This window comes from Candoia aspera, chromosome 7 (genome assembly GCF_035149785.1).
Source record: "Candoia aspera isolate rCanAsp1 chromosome 7, rCanAsp1.hap2, whole genome shotgun sequence".
NCBI classification, from domain to species: Eukaryota; Metazoa; Chordata; class Lepidosauria; order Squamata; family Boidae; genus Candoia; species Candoia aspera.
This window is the reverse complement of record NC_086159.1, coordinates 67650316-67665582: the sequence shown is the minus strand read 5'-3', so window position 1 is coordinate 67665582 and position 15267 is coordinate 67650316. Positions and strand designations below refer to the sequence as shown.

General features: G+C 39.9%; 1 protein-coding gene across 4 annotated transcripts in view; it reads left to right on the top strand.

The window, feature by feature from the left end:
- SLC2A13 (solute carrier family 2 member 13) overlaps nt 1-15267 on the top strand; it is a 135947-nt gene that overhangs the window by 89751 nt on the left and 30929 nt on the right. Inside the window, exon 7 of one of the 4 annotated variants that reach the window (XR_010068284.1) lies at nt 2000-2123. The exons of the other annotated variants lie outside the window; for them this stretch is intronic. The gene's annotated coding sequence lies outside the window, so the exon portion shown is untranslated. The remainder of the gene's footprint in view (nt 1-1999; nt 2124-15267) is intronic. 4 annotated transcript variants of the gene reach the window in all.

Below are 15267 nucleotides of genomic sequence, written 5' to 3'. Positions count from 1 at the left end.
CCACTTCCATATTAAAGTTTGTGTATATGAATGAATGAATGAATGAATGAATGAATGAGAAGGGGGTATAGTGGTAAAGATGCTTGTCTTGGAGTGAAGAGATCTGGGTTCTAGTCTTCCCTTACACAGAGAAAGTTTGGGCCACACTCTCTGGCAGGCATAGACTGCGAAGTTGAAAAGCATTAATCTACCAACCCACATTGGCACCGTGTTACGGGTCCATAACTTTCAATGAAGAGGCCTTCATCTTGCAGTGGAGTGATTCAGCCTGATGTGTGTGTGCATATGCACATGGGTATGTGTAAGTCTTCCTTCTGTTTCCGAAGGGAGACTTATAAATTCACTGAAATAAATTAAATTGGGTTGGTCAATAAAATTGGACAGTAAGTTCAGTACTTCAGGGAATACATGGTGAATGGAGCCAATTTCCTCAGATATGTTGAGAAGCTTGAATAAGTGGCTTAAAAAGACAATCAGACAAATACATGGAGAATCTTTTTGAAGAGTCATTAGCCATAATTGCAACACAGAGCCCATACGTTTAGACCTGGAATGCCACTAAATATTAGTTGCTTGCAAGACAGAAACGAGGGAGAACATCTCTTTATTCCTTACTGGTTAGAGTCCTAGAATAATTTAATTCATTTACTTAAGAGAAACAACAGGGGTTTTAAATGCTTTTCTTATTAAATGAAGCATGCCCCAATTTGACCAGTAATAACACTGTAATATTGCATGGAAAAGAATATTTAATTTCTTGTGGATATACGCGAGGATGAAACTGTTCTGTTATCAGAACTGATATACCTCACAAAAGTCATGTCAGTGTAATTATATTTATTTATTATTGGTTAGACAGAAGCAAACAATACCTTCTCAATTACAAGACATTCTAATGTTGCTCTTGGTATTTGCTATTCAGTTCTGTATGGGTCCAAATAAAAGTGCAAACTATTGTTGATTATGTATTATTGAATTTTTATTGCCAAAATAGTCAACCCAGATATTTTTAATTAGATGCAAAGCTTACATGGGAAAGAATTGCTACTGATTCTTTTTAATCAAACTGTTTCCAGAATCAACTCTGTGCAAAGTTCATATGAGGAGAAAAAGACAATCTGTTGCTCCAGCATATACAGTTAATGGAGTTCATCAAAGACTGAGTCATGTTCACAAAATTAGTCTTGCAAATCTAGTCATAGCAGCTCTATGTACATAGTATTACTGCTTGAAATTAAGACATGGACACTTAATTGTATTTTATATAATACCTTAAAGAGAGAACTAGAGGGAAATATATTGTTGTCTCTGTAGTCAAACTACAAATTACGATTAGTTAGTACCAGGGATTCCTAGGAATTTTGGGAGCATATAATGGCTGTTGTTACAAAATGGCTGCTGTAGGGGCATGGCGAATTTCAAAACATTAATTTATCAACATGTTCAGGTTGTCCCCACCCATCTCCTAAGGTGGATGATCTCTACCTTATTACCTCTGCCTTTTTTTCTCTGGTACATATCCAGAGAAAGCATTTGGCTACAGCATTCCCATCATTTTTATTTTCTGAAGACTACGCTTGAGAGTGGTGCTTTGTTTGGTAGCATCCTATTTTTTTTAAATTAGATGAATCTTAAACTAAATAAAATAAAAACAAAATAAGGTATAAAGCATAACAGTAGCATTTGCCAAGGGAAATGCCTACAAAAACATTGGTACCCCATGTTTCCTTCTTTCTTTGAGAAACTCCTTTGATTTCTGCCTTGGGAGGAAAATTGTTTATTCAGTAACAACTCACTATCCTCAGTGGTGTTTTCTCCCTAAGAAATATATTCAGATTCAGCCTAAATCATTGAGCCTCACCTGAGAAGTTTGCCATTGATATGCCTGTTTGTCCTAAACAGGCTTAAGATCAGCACTTATGTGCTTAAAAGGACTGAGTGTCTATAAAAGAAGTCATTGTTTAGAATAGGTTTTTAAACCATTTTCTTGATTCTGCAGATTGATAATAAATTGGGTTTGCACAAAGTGTAATAGTTAAAAGAGGATGTTACCCTCCCAAAATGTCTTGTTGGTTTGTCCCCTGCTGCCGCCAGGCGTTTGATTTTGCTGGAGAAGATGGCAGGTAAGCTCTTCACCCTTATGACCCACCTCCCTGTTGTTATCAAACTTCCTAGTGTGATCTTGTCATTCAAATTGTCTGAAGCACAGTCACTTAAGAATGATCACACTGATACACACTCTTCCGTACCACAATAAGGAACTGGAGGATGTGTGTGTGTGTTAGTTTACACATGTGTGTGTGGTCCTCAGCCACATGCAACCTGAAACTGCAGCCTTCCGGGCTAAAATAATTGCCCACCTCATTTTAAATGATAGATATTTTAAATGTTTTAAATGTTATCCTTTTCTTGGATGAGGTTCCTTTAAGATACTTTGAGTTCCATTCTAATTTAAAATATATTTTATAACTAAAACCTTACAGCTAAAAAATGAAGAATTTGATCCAGAGATGTTCAAAACAAATCTTAAAATGAGCACATATGCATGCTCAAGCCATTTCTCCCTGCTCTAATCAAAATGTAATTAAAATTCTATCAGGAAGCTCATGCTGTAGAGCTGAAGAATGACCTTATAATAAATCCTGAAATTAGCTAAGCAGTAAAAGCTGTTTTGGGGTACTAGCACTTAACCTAGCTTGTAGCATGTTTCTCTCTATTTTATCTCTAATTTTAAACTCTGGAGGGTAGCAGACCATCTTTCAACACAAAGAGTTTACGCATCTGACATTTTAGAAGTAAATATGAAATACCATTTTTAGGAGAGGCACAACATGGAGGGAAGGAAGCATTTTTAATCATTGATAAAAAGATGATGTTTTTGAATACCCTTCTGTTCAAAGAAATTGATCAGTCAAGCACAGCATAGATGATACACATGCTTCAGGCCAATTCAGAAATCCTGCAAATACTACGCTAAAATCATCCAGAGGAACCCAAAAGCTTTGAAATATGAACTGCATTCAGACAAAGACTGAACTTGAAACCTTGAGTGATTTCACTAGTTGTTTTCTAAAATACTGGATTCCAATAACATACCTTGTAATTTTTATACAATATTAACATCTTTGGAATAACATAAGAGAAATTTCTAAAATCAGAGATTTATCTATCCCTTTCCTCATGGAAAAATTAACTCAGGTAACTTATGGCATTTCTACTGTTAAATAATGGAACAAAAGAACTCTGAGCTGCAAATGGTTGGATTGTTTATATAAAATTCAGTTCTAATTATTTTTATATGTACAAACTCAACCAGGCAATAAGATTCTTAATTTCTTTTTAAAAATACTGTTTCTATATACCTGCCAGCAAGGACTTTTAAAGCTCTGTAAAATCTAGACTCAAGAATTGATGTAATATTTTCAATGTGATTTACAAAAGTTTTGTAACTGAATACATAGGAGATATCCTTGACATCATTCATGCATCTCCAGGGGTAGACTCAAGGCAGGAAAAGAAAAGGAGGTGAATATGGAAAATGATGTGAGCTGCAACACAAAACCTGTATTACTGCAGGAAAAAACTCACTGAATATAATTGTATGTCCATTTTTCTGGACATGTCTCTAACAGTTGGGAATTTTCTTTTCCTCTCCTGCCCTGTACTGTTGATACTTCTATTATTATTAGTTGAAAACAAGTGCAACTAAGAAGCTGCTTGCAGCTTAGTTCTTTTTTTCTAATGGAGAGACCCCTCTTGCTTGTCTTGGGAAATTTTACATCAGTAAATGATCTCTACCATGAGGAATGAAAAACGTTCTGTGTCTGAAGGCTTTTTGTGTCCTTGAAGGTTAATTGTAAATCATACCTCAAAAATCTCAAGCATTTTGAGAAATTTATTTATTTGTTTGTTTGTTTGTTTATAAATTTATTCACCGCCCATCTCCACCTCATGGGGGACTCTGGGCGGTTTACAATAAAATGCAGTTAAAATTTAAAACCATTTACAATAAAATAAAAATACAACAAAATCTAAGTGGCAAAAGATTTTAATCAGTCCATGAGTGTAACATGCCCCTCAAAATCAGAATTTTCCTTCAATAGATCAATCCCTGCTTCTAGAATGATGATGAAATCCAAGCTGTGTATATTCTTACATAACTAGTTGTGTGAACAACTAGGCTAACAGTGAATAAGTCTGTAATTTGCCATTTGGTGTATTGTAACACAGTACTGTGGTGTAATAAAATGGTTGGATAAAATTTGGGGCTTCTAGTTGGTGCTCTAAGAGTTTAAAAATGAATAAAATTGAATTGTTTGTAAAATGTCTGTCTCATGCTCTGTGTACTTTATTTATTTATTGGATTTTTAAGGCTGCCCAACTCCAAAGAGACTCTGGGCGGCTTACAGCATTTCAAATACATAGTTTAAAAACACAGTTAAAAACATAAGCATTTGGACAAAACAACAGCAGCAGCATTAAAATAACTCAACAGGAGCTCCACATAAACTCCAGCCCCAGGCCTGGGAACAGAGCGAGGTCTTAAGGGACTTCCAGAACGCTTGGAGGGTGGGAGCCATGTGTACTTCTAGGGGAATGTTCTTTCAGAGGACAAGGGCTGCAACGAAGACAGCATGCCCGGCAAGATGACAATGTTTAATTGAGGGGACCTGGAGCCCCGAATGCACCAGGCAGGAAGAAACAGCTGGAAACAGGCAGTCCCTCAAATAGCCAGGCCCCATGCTATGAGGGGCTTCATAGGTGATGACCAGCACCTTGGATTGCACCTGGAAGCCAACTGGCAACTAATTTTTATTTTTTTATTTTATTTATTTTCTATCCCGCCTTAATTATTTCTATTAATAATGCAAGGTGGCGAACATACCGAATACTCCTTCCTCCTCCTATTTTCCCCACAGCAACAACCCTATGAGGTGAGTTGGCTGAGAGAGAGTGACTGGCCCAAGGTCACCCAGCCGGCTTTCACACCTAAGGTGGGACTAGAACTCTCAGTCTCCTGGATTCTAGCCCATTGCCTTAACTGCTAGACCAAACTAATGCAACTCATGCAGCTGTAATGATATATGGGCATAACAAGAACAGCCTGTTACTGCCTGTGCCATTGCATTTGGACCAGATGTAGCTTCTGGATGATCTTTAAGGGCAGCCCCACGTGGAGTGCATTGCAGTAATCCAATCGCAAAGTGACTAGGGCGTAAGTGACCATTTAAAGGGTTTTCCAGTTGAGGGAAGGGCACAACTGTCACAGAAGATGAACCTGTGCAAAGGCTTTCCTGGCCACAGCTGCTACCTGTTCTTTGAGCTGCAAGTCCAGAAGAAACCCCAAGTAGCTCACTATCCTCGAGTGGAGGAGTGCAACCCCATCCATGACCAAAAGTGAAAATAACCTAGGGGCCGAAATAGTTAGAGCCACTCAGTCTTGTCAGGATTGAGCTGAAGTCTGCACCTCCCTGTCCAGATCTGAACAGCTTCCAGATGCTGGATCAGTACATAGACAGCATCACCTGTGCAACCTGGAGTTGAGATATACAGCTGGGTATCATTTGCATACTGAGGATACCGAACCCCAAACTTACAGATGACCTCACCCAGTGGTTCATGTAGATTTAACAGGAGGGGTAAAAATATTGAACCCTGAGGCACCCCACAAGAAAGAAGCTGGTGGCATGACCTCTCCCCTCCTATCAACACCAATTGGGACCGACCACTGAGGAAGGAGGCAGACCACTGCAGCACAGCGCCCCCCGTCCCAACCCCACAGGTGTTCCAAAAAGCATGGTCAATGGTATCTAATGCTGCTGAGAATCAAGGAATACAAAGATAGATGCATCACCCCCATTTGGCTCCACCAAAGATTATTGACAAGCTCAACCAATGCTGTCCCCTCATTATATCCTGTCCTGAAACCTGACTGGAATGGGTTCAGATAATCTCTTTCCTCTAAGATCCTCTGCAACTGCTGCCTGACCACCTTCTCAACACCTTCCCTACAAAGATAGGGTTGGAAACTGGACAATAACTGTCCAGAGTGGAAGAGTCAGGTAACAGCCTCTTGAGAAAGAGGCACACCACCACCATCTTCATGGCTGGAGGACCACCCTCTCCCTCAAAGAGGTCAATGCTGTCACATGGAACCACCTTTATGTCACCTCCCAGGGTGCCTTAACAACCCAGGAGGGCTTGAGTCTAACAGACAGGTGGCTGAACATAGAGATTGGAAGACCTTGCCAATTCATTGAAAGTCACAGAATCAAACTCAGTCCAGGTAACATCAGAAGTCTGTGCCGCAGGGAACTCATTTGGAACACCCTATCAGAGTCCAACTCTAACTGAATCAAAGCAACTTTATCTGCTAGACAGCATGAATAATACTCCTTGCAGACCTATAGATGGTCCTGCAGGCTGTCCCCTCCCAGTAGGGAACAGGTCACCCTAAAGAGGGCTTCATGATGGCTGTTGGAGGATGCAATGAAAGCAGAGAAATTGCAAAATTTCACTGCCCTTATTGCCACAAAGTAGGCCCATATGTGGACTCTTTCTTGTGTTTGGTTAGATTCACTCTTCTTCCTTCAACAGTAGTCCAGGTGTTATTTCTAGTGCTTCATATTTCATAGCTCCTCGAAAAACCGAGATGCACCCAGGATCAATGCACAGAGAAAGGCTGCATAGGAACAATCTGGTCCAAGGCCTTGGTCATCTGCCTATTCCAGGCAGCAACCAAGGTCTTGTCTGAGCTGCCCACCAGATCTTCAGGGAAAACCACTAGCTCCTTCTGGAACCCAACAGGGACTATCAGTCACCTGGAGCAGACTGATTGGACATGCCCCACCTCCCCTCATATTGTTTGTGCGTATTGCCACCTGAGACCTTCCTCACTTTCATTTGTGGAGTTGTAGGTGAGCAAACAAGATCAATCCCTAACAAGGTGCTGAGGGAGGGGAGAGATTCACTGAAGCTTATCATGAGCCTCCTGACCATCCATCCATCCATCCATCCATCCATCCATCCATCCATCCATATTTCTTTACTGCCCATCTTGTATTGCAACAACTCTGGGCAGTTTACAAACAATTAAAGATTAAAATATCATTAAACCATACAATATAAATATAAATACACATAAATATAAAAATGCAAAATATAAAATATAAAATATAAAGTCCAAAATGGCGAATAACAATCTCATAATTGGCCTCATCAAGGTGAAATGCAGTGAAAATATTTTTCTTCAGAGGAAAGATAAATTAGTTTAAATCCTCCTTGTGCTGCTATGATTTTGAATTTTTAAACTCTTTCCGGTGATGCGCTGCATTGTCTTTATTATTGTTAACTAACCTGAGGCTCTTTCCAATAGTCCCCCAAATGGGGAAAAATAAATAAATAATTGCATTATATGGACAGAAATCAAATTAAATGCCAGTTACTTAAGATAAAGTCTCTCTCTATAATATTTCCTCACTGAAATCATCTAAGGTGGTTCATCTGCACCTGCCACAGGAACAGAATAATTCTGCAACTCAGAGTTACTTGGTCTGACAGTTTTACTTTCTGTATTTTTTTAAGTACAGATGAAATGTGCTTTGTGATGTGTGATTCAGCACTATTTAGATAGAGATTCCTTTAATTTCCTGTGGCAGAAAGAGCCTTTACATGACTCGTGGGAAATGAAAAGAATGAAGCCGAGTCAATGTGAATACATGTTTTAAAAAAATATAACAGCTAATGGCATTCACTTCCATTTTGGGTGTCTGTGTGTGAGAGGCAGAATGGTGAGATACAGTGTGTTCCAATTAGATTCAACTGTTCAGTGTTAGGAAAAACTACTGATGGATTTTGCAATGAATGGGTGGCCTTTCCCAAGAAAAAAAATACTCCTTTTTGAAAGATGGATATTGTGACCCTTTATCAACATTGATCAAACGTGGCAGCTATTACAGAAACATTAATAAAAAGAGAAATTGAACAATATTGAGTAGAACCGGAGGATATAGACTAGGCTATAGAAGTAGGGTAAATAAAGCTTGGAATACACATTAATAGTACATTTGAGGATGCCTTTAGATCTCTGTGGTCCTAAGTACCTTCTAACATCTTAAAGCTGTTGTTGCTGCTTGGATGGTTTCTGAAAAGAGAGTTCGTGACCATTTTTAACCTTCGCTATGGTACACTCCAAGTTAGGCTATTATAATGGTTACAGGTGGGGTTGTCTTTAGAATACTGCTCAAAAGCTGCAGTTAGTTCAGATCATGACTGTGAGACCAGTTGTTGGGAACTTACACATTTTTACCCAGTGAGAAAGATGGCCCACTTGTCTTTTGATTGCAATTTTGTGAAATGTAAAGCTTGTGTAATGGGACGCGGTGGCGCTGCGGGTTAAACTGCTGAGCTGCCGATCGGAAGGTCGGTGGTTCGAAACCGCGCGGCGGGGTGAGTTCCCGTTGCTCGTCCCAGCTCCTGCTCACCTAGCAGTTCGAAAACATGCAAATGTGAGTAGATCAATAGGTACCGCTTCGGCGGGAAGGTAACGGCGTTCCGAGTCGTCATGCTGGCCACATGACCCGGAAGTGTCTATGACAACGCCGGCTCCAAGGCTTAGAAACGGAGATGAGCACCGCCCCCTAGAGTCGGACTCGACTGGACTTTACGTCAAGGGAAACCTTTACCTTTACCTTAAAGCTTGTGTGTATAACATGCTGAGATAATATGAAATCTGAATATTGTAAATAGGTTGAATAAACTTCAGTCTTCTTTCTTTTTCCTGTCAGGGAATTATTTCTGATAAGACGGTAAGCCTCAGCCAAAATGAAGCTTTCCATCATACATAGAGCTTTCCTCAAGATATGTCTGTATGGAAGGGGCTGTGTCATAGAAGTGAAAAGAGGAGGAAGAGGACTTGCATACTTGCAGCCAAAAACTGAAGGAGATGAAAAAGCTAGCCATGAGTCTTAATTATTCCAGGGGGCTTAGAGCCAAGAAAAACTGTGAAGAGAAATAGGTAGAGCCTAGACTGTTAACGTGGTACCTACCTCTGATCACGTGTCTCCTCAGTTTCTCCTGCAAGAAAAGTCTCACTTGTTTCTTATTTTTATCTCAGGATTTACTAGTATCAGAATCATAGAATTACAGAATGGAAGGATTGGAAGGGATCTTGGAAAGAATCTAGTCTAATCCTCTGCCCAATGCAGGAATCCATAACTATAGCATCCTTGACAGATGACTAGCCTTTGTTGAAACACTCCAGAGAAGGAGAGGCCACCACCACCCAAGGTCTGTTTCATTGCTGAGCAGTTGTTACTCTGGGATAACTCTGACTGTTAAGATTTTTTCCTGATAGCCAACTAATATCTTTGTAATTTATTCCCATTGTTTCTTATCCTTCTGAAACAACTCTGCAAACTCTGCCCTTGTACAATACAGTCTTTCAGATACAGTCTTCTCCAAGTTAAACATTTTTGTTATTACTCATACATTTTTTCTTCCAGCCCCCTTCTCATCTTGGTTGCTCTCTTCTGCAATACCCCAGGATTGAATAAATAAGGGTGAAGAAAAAGATGCAGAGCTTTATCTGAAGAAAGTGCCATTATAAGACTATGAACTAGGAGCATAATAAACTGGGTTGCACAACATCTATAAATCATAGTTTATAAGCAACATTGGCTGGTTTCGTGCAATCTACAGGTAGTCCTTGCTTAATGACCACTCATTCAGCAACCACTCAAAGTTATGACAGCACTGAATGAGGAGACTTATGACCAGTTCTTGCTGTCACAATGTCCCCGTGGTCACATGATTGCAATTAGGGCACTTGGCAACTGGCTCATAATTATGATTGCAACATCCCGCAGTCACATGATCACCATTTGCGACCTTCACTGCTGGCTTCCAACAAGCAACATCAGTGGGAAAGCCAGCAGGAGGTCACAAATGGTGATGTTGTGATGTTGCGCTTAGCGACCATGGAGGATTTGCTTAATGGTGGCAACTGGACCTGCCACAACTGCTGTTGTAAGTCAGCGTAGTCACGTGACATCACACTTTACAACCGTGTCGCTTAGCGGTGGAGTTGACGGTCCCAATCACCATTGTTAAGTGAGGACTTAATATTCAGCTGTTGCTTAACAAACCACATTATGGCTTACTATGTGATGTGAATCCAGCCTGAAAGGGATTGGACCAATTAATGACAGATTCAGAAGAAACAAATACTTCACCATTAATCTGCACTTTGTACAGTCTTTTCTCAATCTCCCAGCAAGTCCATGTAAAAGTGCTGATTTCCTAGTGCAAGCAAGTTTCTGCAGTGGCTGTGGAAGACAAGTGAGTTAAATAGACTTCATAGAATACAGTGGGAGAAAAAAGATCTGAAGAGTTAAGAATTAAACAATTTCATTTATTAATTCAGTTCACAGCAGTTGTTGTTTCCCAGTCTAGTTCAGAAGTGGCAGATGGCCAAAGAGAAAATGAATTTATCCACTGTAAACCAGTGACTTGGGTGGGATGCATTTGGGACAGTGTGATAGGAAAGAGGACTAGTCTTTTCTTGGCTATCGTCTCTCTAGATTTGCACTGTGGGAATATAGAGATGCATAAATTGTGATCCAGGTGGGAGAGTTTATTTGCTGAGAAACATCCAGGGAGATAGAGGATGGGTTAAGAAGAAAATCACATTGAGACACAGAGCCCTTTGCTTTTACACAATCTATAGCCAGAGATTTGTTATTTAAAAATAAGCCCAAAATTACTTTGGCTTGGCTCATAGAAGCTATTTTAGTTGAACACGTGTTTTGTTCAGCAGAAGTCAGAAAAATGCTGAAATTTTCCTAAAATACAAGCAATCTTTTCCAAAACAAGTTCTAAAACTCATAATTAATTTGTACAGCTTTACTCATACCATGTTGATTCACTGATGTCTTTACAATAACCATATACATTCAGTCATAAAAAACACATATATGGTGTTTTTTATGAGTATAAGTTTTTTCTAATTTCCAGTCATGCTTCAGAAATGCAGGAAATTGGAATACGAGGTAAACATCGTATATTGGGTTCTTGTTATTTTCTGATCATGGTTTTCCTGCAGGCATTTCATTTCCAGGCTAGGTAATATCATCAGTGCATGAGATAATGGAGTTTGCTGGTTGTTTATACTGTATATAATATCTTTCCCTGCTGGTCTTGATAGTTCCTTGACTAACATGATTGTTTATCTGGTGGTGTTTCCTGTTTATCTGGGTGTTGGCTGCTGTTGTCTGTGTGCGCGTGCTCTCTGAGCTGTTTGTTTTCTTCCTTGACTTTTGGTTATATTTTTTATATGGTATGTCAATAGTGTTTGCGTGTCTGTGGATGGCTGATTTGTTGGAATGCCAAGCTCCGAGGAATTCCCTAGCATTTTTGGATTTGGCTTGGTCTAAAATGTCAGTAGTTTCCTAGTTGAAATTGTGGTTGAATTTGACGATGTGTTGAGAGATTAAGGAATTTTCATCATGTCTTCTGAGTGCTAGTTGATATTTGTGAATGCATTCTGCCAGTCTTCTGTCTGTTCTACATAGTGGCTGTCAGAGTCCTTACACTGTATGCCTTTTTTTTTCTTTTTTCGTTACTGAGTCTTTGGGTTTGCTAAAGATATTTTGGTTTTTGTTGGTTTGTGTGTTACAGTGATACCAAGAGGTTGTAATAGTGTATTGGTTGTATAGATAGTCTATTTCTAGATAGTCTAAGATGTTGTATAGGTAGTTACTTCTTTTTGGTCTTTTACTTCAGCTTTGGACTGGGAAGGGATGTGCCATCTTCATCACTACAATCCCTCCATTCCATTTGAAGCAGGAGAGGCACTGGGGATGGAACACTGGTCGCTGTCCAGATGATGGCCAATAAAAACAGGCCACCGGTTGTTTACCTGTAACTGTATTCTTCAAGTGTTATCTATACACATATAGATATTGGTTCTTCTGTGCAACTGATTTTATTTTTTGATTTTTTTTAATCAAAAGAAGCCATGTTCATTAAACACATCTTACTTGTGTGGAAAGAAAATAAATCGTTTTCAGTTTCTTTTTGAAAACAAACTAAATATCCTACTCAGTTTCTCCAATACATTCCTTGTGCTCAGTGTGTTCAATAATAGATCTCTTGATGAGTTTTGTCCCCCTGCTCAAACTTAATAAATAACGCATTGGTCCCTCCTAAGAACATCATTATGGTAACAGACTTCAAAGGTTTCTTATAAAATGGTTTCAGGATTGACTAAAATTAGCTGTTGGCCAAGCTACTTTGAAATTTCCTATTCCCAATAAAATGGTTCCACTGACATCTACAGTGGTACTACTAAAAGTTATGTTATTGGCCAGCTATCAATATCGAGGACCGATTCTTCAAAAGGTGTGTTCCTTCTTCTGCATTGGCACTCCCCTTATATCTGGAGGAAAAAAGGCACTTGACGCTGAAATGAAGGGCAAATGCTGGCACAAACACCAATGGCCACAAGAAAAGTAGGCTGAAACCATGGTGCAAATTGGGAGGCAGGCATAGGAGACAATTCTTTAGGGGGAAATTGTACAGATATTTACCAGTGTATCTGATAGCTGCATGCATAGTTATTTAGGATGAAACCTGCTGTTTTGGCATGCCAGTTGATACTGTACACAGTTCTTAGTTCCAAAAATGTGAGCAGAGAAGTTGCATTTCATATTTTCATATTTATCATTCATGTTGTTGTTTATTCGTTTAGTCGCTTCCGACTCTTCGTGACTTCATGGACCAGCCCACGCCAGAGCTTCCTGTCGGTCGTCAACACCCCCAGCTCCCCCAGGGACGAGTCCGTCACCTCTAGAATATCATCCATCCATCTTGCCCTTGGTCGGCCCCTCTTCCTTTTGCCTTCCACTCTCCCTAGCATCAGCATCTTCTCCAGGGTGTCCTGTCTTCTCATTATGTGGCCAAAGTATTTCAGTTTTGCCTTTAATATCATTCCCTCAAGTGAGCAGTCTGGCTTGATTTCCTGGAGGATGGACTGGTTGGATCTTCTTGCAGTCCAAGGCACTCTCAGAATTTTCCTCCAACACCACAGTTCAAAAGCATCGATCTTCCTTCGCTCAGCCTTCCTTATGGTCCAGCTCTCGCAGCCATATGTTACTACAGGGAACACCATTGCTTTAACTATGCGGGCCTTTGTTGTCAGTGTGATGTCTCTGCTCTTAACTATTTTATCGAGATTTGTCATTGCTCTTCTCCCAAGGATTAAGCGTCTTCTGATTTCCTGACTGCAGTCAGCATCTGCAGTAATCTTTGCACCTAGGAATACAAAGTCTTTCACTGCTTCTACATTTTCTCCCTCTATTTGCCAGTTATCAATCAAGCTGGTTGCCATAATCTTGGTTTTTTTGAGGTTTAGCTGCAAACCAGCTTTTGCACTTTCTTCTTTCACCTTCATCATAAGGCTCCTCAGTTCGTCTTCGCTTTCAGCCATCAAAGTGGTATCATCTGCTTAATGTTGCTGGCCTTGAGGGTATGCCTAATGGATGGATTTCTCTCCAAGTCATGTCCATGCAACCATACTTCTTTTTCCCAGTAATGTTTCCAGTCTTTTTCACCTCACAGCCAAAGCAGGATTCAGGAGGAGCCTCCAAGTACTGGTCCTTCCTTACGATTAAATGTTAACAGAAAATCTTCCCAATAATCAAAGCAACCTTTTTTTTAATTTGCAAAAGTATCCTCTGCACCACCCTCAGATTCTTTGGCTTGATTTTATGGACATGTGGACAACTGAGACTTTACTGTCATTGATTGGGAATATGCTATTGAGTGACTGTGCACTATCCCTCCATTTCCTTACTGGAGGAGTGCCATCTTCTACTCTCCAAACAGTAATTGAACAGACATCCTTACTGGCAAAAGAAAGGATTTTATTCTCAATATTTGATAGGTGACTTTTTGCATCTCATTTCAAGACAATTTGAAAACTTCATTACTTTACAACACTTTTAGTAGCATTGCTGGCATCCATCTGTCCTTTCCTTAGAGAAGGAGATTGGGTTGAGTCTCTAGACATCCAGGATCCTGATTTTCATATTTCAGCCTCAAGATGCCATTATCAATGTTTATAGCTTGCCATAGAGGAAGCATTGTTTCAATTTCACAGTCACAGCATGGCTCCTCATGTATGCTGAAAAAGTATAGCAGAAGTGACAGGGAATCCTCTATTTATCCATTTCTAAACAATTGGTTCTTAATGGTTCATTCAAGAAACACAACATCAAGGATACTTTGTTTTACTAGGCCTATGCATCAGTTTGGAGAAACGTTTTTCCCTATCCTGAACCTTGATGTTTATTGGTATAACACTAGACTCCACAGAGTTCTGCCTTTCTAGTAAAGACCAATGCTGGGTTAATATTATTCTCACTTGACAAAGCATCAGTTGTTAACTCTGCACAATTTCAGTGGCTATTGAGTATGTTGCCTCCCATCCAGGTTTTCTCTGTAAATATGAATGTTCCCCTCTACTATTTATTTTATTTTATTGTATTGTATTTTATATCCGACCTTTATTATTTTTATAAATAACTCAAGGCGGCGAACATACCTAATACTCCTTCATCCTCCTATTTTCCCTACAACCTCCTATTTTCCCTACAACAGCAACTCTGTGAGGTGAGTTGGGCTGAGAGAGAGTGACTGGCCCAAGGTCACCCAGCTGGCTTTGTGCCTAAGGTGGGACTGGAACTTACGGTCTCCCAGTTTCTAGCCTGATGCCTTAACCACTACACCAAACTACACCAAACTGGCATTATTAGCAATAATGGAGGCAATCCCTACATTGCATCCATATACTATAGAGGACCCCTTGGTTCTTTGAGGCTTATGCAAACACATTCGCATAATTGTAGTTCATCAGATCTAGCAACCTGTTGGCACACTATCTAAATCCAGTAAGATCCTACAAGAATGGCATCTATTTCCTCTCATTTTTGTCGGGGGGCGGGACCTCTCAGCAGCCTTCAGTGTCACCAATGTTGTTATCTTACTGGACTGCCTAAGAGGGTTGGGCATTGGAGGCACTGTTTTGTAGTGCTTCTGCACCTTCCTTAGTAGGCAGTTTCAGTCAGTGATTTGGATAGAGAAAGAGGTCAGCCCAGTGGCCTCCAGTATGTGAGTGTACAAGGTTGATCCTCTCTACCTTGCTTTTTAACATCTATATGGAGTTGCTAGGTAAGATCATCCACCAGTTCAGGGTGCGGTTAAATAGAT